The following is a 10,686-nucleotide window of genomic DNA, read 5'->3' on the forward strand; positions in this document are numbered from 1 at the left end:
TTTTAAGGTTTCACTTTGAAACTACTTTTACTTCTTTGTAGTTCAGTTATTTTGTTATCTCTTTATTTACACAGTCTTATTTCATATGTTCTATAAATCATCCACATTCATAAGAAGCTTCAAATATGTAAAGGATTTCTTATGTCTGTAAGAAGTCACATGTGAAGATAGGTTTTTTGCTTTTTTTTTTTTTTTTGCTATAGGGCTCATGTGCGAGAGAGAGAGAGAGAGAAAGAGAAAGAACTCAGCCCCCAAAAGGAATAGCCATGCCATAATCCCTTCTCCTCCATTCTGCCCTCAGAATTTGGGGCATGAACATGCACCTGATGTGACTGTCAAGCCACTGGGTCCAGGACTCGAACCATGCAGTTGCCCATGTGGGACCCAGCCACCCTTAGTGCCACTGCTGGCCTGAAGATAAGTTTTTCTGATCACTTCAGTTAAAATTCTTGCTTTTCTGGCGGTGATGACCTCCCCACGAGAACATGCCTCTCGCAAAGGACCTCCTTTATCCCTCTCCTGGAGAAGAGGAAACACAAGAAGCACCTGGTGCAGAGCCCAAATTCTTACTTCATGGATGTGAAATGCCCAGGATGCTATAAAGTCACCACAGTCGTTAGCCAGGAAAGCAATTTGATGCAAGATAAAACACATCTATAAAAATGACTGTCAGTTTGGGAACCAGCAGTTAGCGTAATGGCTATGTCGCTGGACTCCCACGTAGTCGACCATGGTTCGAGTCCCGGACCCGGTGGCTTAAAACTCACGCTGGGCACGTGTGCGTGCATGCCCAAGATCTGAGAGGAGAATGCAGGAGAAGGGATTGCGGCGTGACCGTCCCCCCTGGGGGATGATTTCTCACTTTCTGTCTCTATGTCTCTATCTGTCTGGCGAGCACACGCACCCTATAGCGAAAAAAAAAAAAAAGACTGTCAGTTTATAAATCCAGCTGCCACTCCCTTATGAAAAATGGTGAGAATATATATACCAAGGAAAATAGAGCTTGATGATAAAAGATACTTAATGGAGGATAAATTAGGGAAATATTGAGAATGGGTAAGGAAATAATCTCACCTCAGAACTCTTATTAAATAATAAGTAAGGAAATGAAATAACAATAGCTTTGATCATGCTATATTTTTATTAATGTAAAATGTGTTCTGTATATATGGATAGGCCATATAAGATACAGTAGTGAGGATAATGGAATGTGTGAAGGCTATTTAAAAATCATACTCAATATTGTGCTTTGTCTGATGGAAGCAATTCTCAACTACAGGAAGAGAATTTGAGAAATGCAAAAAGAGCAGCAGAGAAAAGAGAACACCTTGAAACACAAGGTAGCCTGCATTCTCCCTGACAGGTACAGAATCCTTCAGAGCCTGATGTAGATGGTAAATTACGCTAGCCCTTAGGGGCTATGAACAGTCTGCATATGTTGACTTTTTCAGATTCTCATTTACAAGAAAGAGACTCAAGACACCTGGGTGAGATTTTTCTTTTCTTTTTCTTCCTCTGTGAATGGTTGTCCAAAACTGAACATGGGCATGTTCCCCGCCTCCCAACTCAGGGATTGTGCCTTGGAGAGGGCAATGGCAAAGCAGACCAGGGATCCTGTCTACTTAAAGGAAAAGTATGGGATTAGTACAGACACTTATTTTTAAAAATTATTTCTTCCATGAGACACAGACAGAGAGAGAGGAATCCCTAAAAGGGTCCTCATGGTACGATCCACATCCCCCACACAGCCTCAGTGAGCTAGGGTCATAGTCATGTGTATATGGGCCCAGTATACACAGAGACCTTGGGACAGGAACCTGGACCCTTTCAACATGGTTTCAGAATGATGGAGCTTTATGTCACCCATGTGAAACTATGGTTACCCTGTGACAGACATTTTTAAGGATGCTTACGATATTTTTAAGGCAAAGCTGTTGAGGACTTCATGTTCTAATTCTTATCAAGTCCATTCTTTTTCTATCTGCAAGACTGGAGATCCTGACCTGGAAAGCACTACACGGAGAGGTAAGAGCATGCTGTGAAAGGAATAGCTGAGATTCTACTGCAAAATGCACACACTCTACTTCTTGTTCTGGGGCTAACTATAACTGTGATGTGTATATCTCAGGTGCCCCAACCAGATGACTCTTTGGGCCAATCCCCTATAAATGGTGGTGCTGAGGCCCCTCTATTAACTAACTGGACACTCCCTACTCCCACTCTTGGTTACTCTTAGTTGAAAAGTGTGCCTAGCAAGAAAATGGGTTGGCTCTTCTGTCCCACCATGAGTCATTTGAGAAAAACCGTAACATTTTAGAATGGGAGCTGTAGGCCCTAAAGAGAGAAGAAACTATTTTATTGTCTTCATGGCAAGATATTCTATCAGATCTGCTTTAAGACATAGGCACTTTACTATTTTTGGAGGTTCCTTTGTTCTGTTTTGATTTTATATTGTGAACTACAGAACTCATCAGTAAATTAAGGTTTCTATGTATAAATAAACATAAAAAATGGAAAAAGAGGGACCGGCAGTTGGCATAATGGCTATGTTGGTGGACTCCCATGTAGTCAACTGTGGTTCGAGTCCCAGACCCAGTGGCTTAAACTCAGGTCGGGCATGTGTGTGTGCGTGTCCAAGATCCTGAGAGGAGAATGGAGGAGAAGGGATTGCAGTATGGCCATCTCCCCTGGGGTGGGGTGGGGGGGTGATTTCTCACTTTCTCTGTCTCTCTCTGTCTTCCTGGCAAGCACACATGCCCTATAGCAAAAACCTCTCAAAAAAACAAAAAAAGGAAAAATGAAACAAAAAGATTTCTATTTAATTTCTCTCTCCTAATATTGTAAGTATAATCCTAAAACTCTCATTCAGTGGCTTACTCTTGAATTCTTTCCTGTGCAAAGTCAAGGATCCTCATATTCTGGGTAGAGAGACTCCCATGAGTTGAGTTTCCCCAGTAACATCCTCCTGGCAACCATGAAGGGATCTTCAGAAGACTCTTTAACCAGACTAAAAATTGAATCTGTGAAGTATCAATTGGACACAATGGATGGGCAAGCTTTCTGGAGGGAATTTTCCATTCCACCTTTCTTTCTGTTTCCTGAACTTTTCTGTCCTCTCTAGTCTGCTGAGGGGAAGTGGCTCAGTCAGCTTAGAGACTGATGCCAAGTAGGGCTCACTGCCCCAATATACCACATCCAGGATGCTGTAATGGGAGCTGTGGGCTGAGGGGTGCCTTCCCATATGAAGTAGCTCAGCTAGCTAGGGGCTGATGCTGAGTGGGGCTTGCTGCCCCAGTACACCACACATAAGACCCTGGTCATGAACACACAACAGCCAGGATGCTGGGTCAGGAGTTGTGGGCTAAGATGCCTACCCATATACAACGGCTCAGCTAGCTAGGGGCTGATGCCAGGCAGGGCTTACTGCCTCAATATCAGGGATGCTGGCTGGCAGTACACCTTATCTGGATGTTAGTTCAGAGACACATATGGAGGGATGTCTCTCCACTTGGCCTAGGACAATGAGCCAAGATTCAGTTTGTACTGACCTGACTGCATCAGATACTCAGTGCCAGATAGTTCTGTAGACCTCCAATCTGGCTTTCTGTTCTTTGCTTTATTTCCCACATCTCATGGAAAAGTCATTTGACCTTTCTGCCTCTGAACTAACCTCTCTGTGTCACTGTGGAGACAGAGGGTCCTGCTGCCTATGTTGCTCCTTTGTCTGAAGTTTTGGGCTAGGGAACCTTCACTCTAAATGTCCATCTCTTCTTCTCCCTTTCCTAACTGCTTGCTAAATCACTGTGTTTGTTACTATAAAGTTAGGGAAGAACTCAGCATTTAGCTAAGCAACAAGTGGTCCTGAGTAAAAATGGGAAATCTCTGTGATTTTGTGGAATTTGGGTATCTTAGCAACTGCCATCATCAAATACTTTCACTTATTTTTATGGTGGTTCCTGACATTGCAGAGAAACTGAAGGCCCAGACTAAGATAAAGAAAGGTACAATTCCTACAACCAGGTTGGGAGCCATGGGGTCCACACATTAATAGGACCCTTATTACCTGGCTACAAACTTTATTATGGGGGCCACCAGCAGCAGTCTAAGACTTCTCCTTGGACTGCCTTCCAATGAGTGGTATCTCTTTAAAGCAAAAGGAATAGCATGACTACAGTGTAAGTCGGGGGAGGGGGCAAGAGCTGTGGCCAAAAATATGGCTCTCTAAACTATAATACAAGTTTATGGATTGACCTGTTTTGCAAAAGAGAAGGCAAGCAGTAGGGAATCTTACATATAATGGGCCTTCATGGCTTTCCACCAGACCCCAGAAATGGAAACTTAACATAGAATGTGTTTGGCTCACATGAGCCCTTTGAATCTAGAGCCGGACATCCTTGATGACCCACTTATGGGACGTGATCAAGGACAGGGTTGCCAAGACTCTAGTTCACAAGGACATCACATGAGGACACCAATGGCCAAATCTCTGAGGGGGGATATTCTCTCTTATCTGAAAGATCTTAGCTCCTTTTCTGAGCCTATTTCCCTGTTTGGGTGGGGCAGCTAGGCTAAGACCAGATAAATCCAGCTTAGCAGGTACCACCCAAAGTGAGGCCTCCTACAACTCACAGAGGTCCAATAAACTTTGTCTACTCTGTGAAGTCTCAGATGGAGATGGAGGTTCAAGTCCCTTTCTCCATGTTGGACTTGGTGCTATGCAGACAGAAATTAGAAAGGTTCTTAGATGACCCAAAGAAATTGAAAGTTTGTCATCTTAACCCTGTCCTTTGACCTGTCCTGGGTAGACAGGTCATCTTTTCTACTTGCTGTATCCTAGGAAAAAAAAAGTATAATTCTGACAGCCAGATAGTTCACTGATACCCTGGCTGCCTAGCATGGTGGGATATAAAAACCCAAGGAATGTGGCTCAGAAAAACCACATGTATGCTTGCTTAATAGAATGGATAAAGAAATGTGTAATCGCCGGGCGCATGTGTGTGCGTGCCCAAGATCCCGAGAGGAGAATGGAGAAGGGATTGCGGCGTGGCCATCCCCCCTGGGGGGTGATTTCACGCTTTATTTCTCTCTGTCTCTCTCTTTCTGGTGAGTGCACACACCCTATAGCAAAAAAACCTCTCCAAAAAAAGAAAAAAAGAAAGAAATGTGTAATCAAGCTAGTAAACTATGATAGGGTTCAAGAGGTCACTCAGGGCAAAGAGAACTCGGCAACATTTCAAGGTAGATTAGGAGGTGCCCACAGAAGTTTACCAACATAGACTTGAGTAGCACAGAGCGCCAAATTCTTCTGGAAATAAATTTCAACAGTCAACTGGCCCCAGATATTAGAGAGAAAACTGCTGAGGGCCCACAGGCACCTATTTCTAAGCTCCTGGAGGCAGCTTTCAGTATCTATAACAACTGTGACAGAGTCAAAGAGACCACAAGGTCCTAGAGAGACAAACAAAAGGCCTGAATTCTGGCTGTGGCCATGGCTACCCAAGTTACTTGCAGGCTGGGCACCTAAGTCCCACCCAACAGCAAGATCTAGAAAGCCGAATCAGAGCTTCTGCCTTAATAATCTGATGATTATAAAGAGATATTTTCAGGTAAACTTTTGGGGTTATATTAAATTGAGGTGAGCATTTGTAAAAAGGTCTCCTGCACATCTCTATGTACAATGCTTTAAGATAAAGCTTATAATTTTCTTTTGATTTTTGAAATTTTATAGGAACAAACTATATTGGGTCTGTTAACAAGGTTTGTCTATTCTACATTAAAATTTTTAAAAAATAATTATTTATTTTATTTATTCATTCATTTATTTTTTAGTTTGATCAGAGAGAGACAGAGGGTGAGAGTGAGAGAGAAAGTGAGAAAGGAAGCAACCAGATTCAGGACTTGAACCCTGGTCAGCCATGTGGGAGTGTCCAGCACCTTAACCACCACACCACCTGCTGGTCCCCATCTACATTAAAATTTTAAAAGCACATTTTAAACTTTATAAGGTGAGATAAATTAAAGGCATGTCTTCCTAAAAATAATAATTTTTGTCACAATCAGAGGTTAAGATAGTTTCCAAAAGTAAACTTACAAAGAAGGGAAACAAGGGAGAAAACAGTAAGTAGGAAAAAGATATGGAAAGAGAGTTAAAAGGGTAAAGATATTTTCAGCAAGACAAGTTAAAAGGGAAAGAAAATGTTTTTCTAGAAAAAATTTTGTGCGGTAAATGTTTTGTCCTCAAGTAGAATGTCAAGGTTATTTCAGAATGGAAAAACGGAAGAAGGGACAAATACTGAAAGTCTAAAGCTAGTAGCTGAAGGTTTGAGTTAATAGCCTAAGAAACAGTACAAAGACTAATAAAATTAAGATTTTTGTTGATGAATGTTCTAAAGACTATGTAAGACTTAGAGTTCTGATAGTACTGATGTGATACTATCAGTCACAATGCTGGTTGTTATCTTTAAGTGCTATATGCAATATAGCTAAATTTCTTAAGATTATCATAATGAACTATTATCAAGTTATTAATTGTGGCTATTTTAACTTTTTGTCATCCACAGTTCCAAAATTGTTTTCTACTGTAAAAACTCTAACAAGTACTTTTTTTTTTTTTTTTGGAGAGGTTTTCGCTATAGGGCATGTGCGCTCGCCAGACAGAGAAACAGAAAGCGAGAAGTCACCCCCCAGAGGGGATGGCCACACTGCAATCCCTTCTCCTCCATTCTCCTCTCAGGATCTTGGGCACGCACACACACGCGCCCGGCGTGAGTTTAAGCCACCGGGTCCTGGATGCGAACCGCGGTCGACTATGTGGGAGTCCAGCGACATAGCCATTATGCTAACTGCTGGTCCCGATAGTTTTAATTTTACATAAAATTTCCAAAACAACTGTTACACAGTATAATAGTTATCTGCAATGAATAGGTTATTAATGGAAATACTATTTTAAATTAAAATCAGTTTCTAAATTTAAATGAGTCATTTCTGGCTAATGAAGAGAAAAAGTCACTCATGCTGGGAATACAGTAGGAAAATCTGTTTTTCATCCTCTATTAGAGCAAACTCACTGGATCACTGGGGCTAGTAGACAAGCTTTCTACTGTTTCTGTCTCATACTCCACTTGGTACGTCTGATGGATTTCACAGTAGAACTCAATATTAAAACTACAGCCAAATGCACTTTGTGATGTATTGCTTTATAACTTAAACACCAACATTCAACGTATTCACAATCCCAATTTTCCCCTCCCAGTTTACCAGTGAGGAGTTACCAGGGAGTACTATTTCCTGTAGTAGCTTCTCCCTCCTAGCCCTGACCTGATGCAAATTTTAAAAGCAAGGGCACAAAATCTCAGCTTTCTCTTTCTTTGGGTCTCATCTTCTTTTACAGAATAAAACAAAAGAGATTAGCAAGGTTTAGTAGCTGGTTGCAACTCAGTACTTTTCTAATTAATGCATAATAAAAGAGAGCTAAAACATCATCAGCACCCAGTGGTATGTGTCTACTGATGCTGGCATGGATTGAGCTGATAAGGGATTTCTTCCAGACAATGAAAAGCTGTGTCTCAAGTTGCTTCAGATTCACATAATAGTTCACAGTAGATATTGCAGAATGTGGTCCACAGCATGAGGGAAGCTCTCACAAGTTAAGTAAGGAGGTAGATTAATTTTTTTCTTCATCTGCTGCTCGATATTTCTCTGTTTTTACTACGATGCCCAGCATGATGACATTCTGAGCACCACCAACATCATCCCTGCAATCATGTCCTATCATCACGGCCTCCTTGAGTTTGCAGCCAGTACCCCGCAATGCTTCCAAAAAGAACGTCTTCTCAGGTTTTCCCACTACTGTGGCTTTGGTGTCTGTGGTATACTCTAAAGCAGTCACAAATGGCCTGGGCCCCAGGACTAACCCATCTTTCCTCTTGTTATACCTGGCTTTGGGATTGCTATCAGAGGTGCCCCATCCAGGAGTAACCAGAAAGCTCGAAAATTTGATAATGAAAATGTTCTGGTGCTAATCCTATAACCACAGCATTAGGATCACCTGTTTGTATTCCTCTGAAATTCTGGTAGTGCCCACTCATCAACCAGCAGCATGGACCTGACTTGTTTCTGCTCTTCTAAACTTCTGGCTGCAGTCAGAGATTTAAATATTTCATCTTCAGAGATATACTCCAACCTCGTCAGTCTTTCCAACAGGTCTTGCTTGCTCTCTTTGGTAGTACTGGTCACAAACCCAAGCATCACAGAAGTACCATGTAACCTTTTAAGAGCTTCCTGTGTTCCTGGCACAGCTGCATCTTCAATGTGAAGTGTGCCATTGAGATCTACCAAAACAGCTTTTAATGCACGGTGTGCTGCCATCCTTCATTCCCCCCATTCCACACACCATCCTCAGGAAAGGGACCCTGCTAGCAGCAAAGCCAGCACAGCTACCCTGTCCACAGCACGTCGCAGCCAGCCTATAGAACTCTGCAGCTGCCTGATAGACACCAGAAACTCAGAATTCACTCTTTTGAAAAAAAAAAAAAAAAAAATGTCATTGTGAGACTGTGATGAAATAAAGGCAGTAATTACCTGGAGGGCCAATTTCCAAGGCTTAAGTCACGGTCAGCACAAATTATCTTTTGTGGTCTATATAGTTCGTACACCTGGTGTGTCCTCCAATCATACATCACGGGAATTTTAATACCTTCAAGTAAAAAAATCTTTGGTTTTAATTCTGTTATTTAAAATTTCCATCTTGTTTTTCCATGAGACAATATTAGTCTGCAGTTTATAGTGTAGTTCGTATTTCATATTACCTGTGGATTAAGACAAATATTTTAGTTGTGTCTAATTAGCTTCTACGGGTAACATTATTTCTGTTACAAAACACTTTCCCAGTTCCCCCACAGGACCCCAGGAATTTGCACCCGCCTAGAGATGTTTGTGTCCAAGGGCAGCACCTCCAGAGGGGAAAAGACCCTTTGTTAGGGAGGCAATCAGATGGGGCCGAGGGTGGGACCTGCAAGTAGAGCAGTACAGGCTACTGCTCTGTGTTATGCAAAATGTATGATCTTGAATAAATTTCGTCATTTCCCTGGGAGCCTCTGTTCCCTCAGATTTACAGCAGGTATTCTGTCAAGGACGTTTAAGTCATAATTTCAGAGTTCTGAGAATCAGTGACAGGGCATGAAAAGCCTGTAGAAAATCCCCCCAAGGATAGCTGCTTGGGACCAGCAGTTGGCATAATGGTTATGTTGCTGGACTCCCATGTAGCTGAACGCGGTTCGAGTCCTGGACCTGCTGGCTTAATCTCATGCCGGGCGCGTGTGCGTGCATGCCCAAGATCCCAAGAGGAAAACGGAGGAGAAGGGATTGTGGTGTGGCCATACCCTCTGGAGGGTGATTTCTTGCTTTCTGTCTCTGTCGCTCTCTGTCTTTCTGGCAAGTGCACGCGCTCTATAGCAAAAACCTCTCCAAAAAAAAGATAGCTGCTTAATATGTGTGGAAAACAGGTTTTTCTTTGCTCTCATTCTCTGCTTTTAATATGTAGGTAATACGCATCTGTGCTGGTGGAGAGGGGTGTGTGGGGATGGGCCTGCATAGTGATGCCTCTCTGTCTGGTATACATCTTTTCTTTTAATGTCTGGTATAGGGTGTGATGGCTCACAGAGACACACGAAAGAGAGGGAAAGTAAGAAATTACCCTCCAGGTGGGATGGCCACACCGCATTCCCTTCTCCACTCTCCTCTTGGGAGTTTGGTCACGCATGCACACACACATCTGGCATGTTATTTTATTTATTATTTATTTATTTATTTTTGCTTTATTTATTTACATTCATTCACTGTACATCATTATAGCATACAAAATGAGATTTTTTCCATTCAGAATACACTGTATATTGGCTCAATCAAGCACATCAACATGTGTTATTGTCAACAAATAATTTTCCATTTCTTGTTTTCTGTATATTTTGCCTTTTTTCCCATCCTTGATTCCCTATTTCACCCTCTGCCATCTCCCACCCTCCTCCCACACTGTGTCTGGTATCCATTGTTGCTTTCTATGCCTCCCCCACTTTATTGTTTCACTAAGTATCTTAATAAATCTAAATATTTTCAATAGCAAGCAAAGCTGATATATACATATCCATGAACACAAGTCTGACTTTAGGCATAAACCTCAGTGAATAGAACGAACATACTATAAAGTAGCACCTAGCTAGGGCTATATAGCTTACTGCAGTCATCAAATAGGTATTTTTAATGCCTTTTTTTTTTTGAAAAAAATTTTTTTATTAATTTACATTCATTCCCTGAGCATCATCACAACATACTAAATGTGGTTTCCCATGTAGAATAAACTGCATAGTGGCTTAATAATGCATATTATCATCCATATTATTCCATTTCTACTTTCATATATATGTTTTTTACCCCATGTCTGACCCTCTGCCCTATTCCACTCTCTTGTTACACTATCTCTGCTGTCTACGGTTGTCTTCAATTCCTCTTCTCCCAACATTTCGTTGATCACACAATATCATAAGTAATATAACTACTTACAATAGCAAGTTCAGCTGATGGTTTCAAGAAAAGCAGTTTTGAACTGGTAAGGATATTTCCTTGAAACTTAAAGCCTGGAAACAGGTTAGTATTCTATTCAAATAGTAGGTACATGAATCTATTGACAGC

General features: G+C 41.6%; 1 pseudogene; it reads right to left on the minus strand.

The window, feature by feature from the left end:
* Positions 1 to 7,533: 7,533 nt before the first annotated feature.
* LOC102499150 (haloacid dehalogenase-like hydrolase domain-containing protein 2 pseudogene) lies at positions 7,534 to 8,380 on the minus strand (annotated as a pseudogene).
* Positions 8,381 to 10,686: the final 2,306 nt, after the last annotated feature.

This window comes from Tupaia chinensis, unplaced genomic scaffold (assembly GCF_000334495.1).
Source record: "Tupaia chinensis unplaced genomic scaffold, TupChi_1.0 Scaffold143594_1, whole genome shotgun sequence".
NCBI lineage: Eukaryota > Metazoa > Chordata > Mammalia > Scandentia > Tupaiidae > Tupaia > Tupaia belangeri.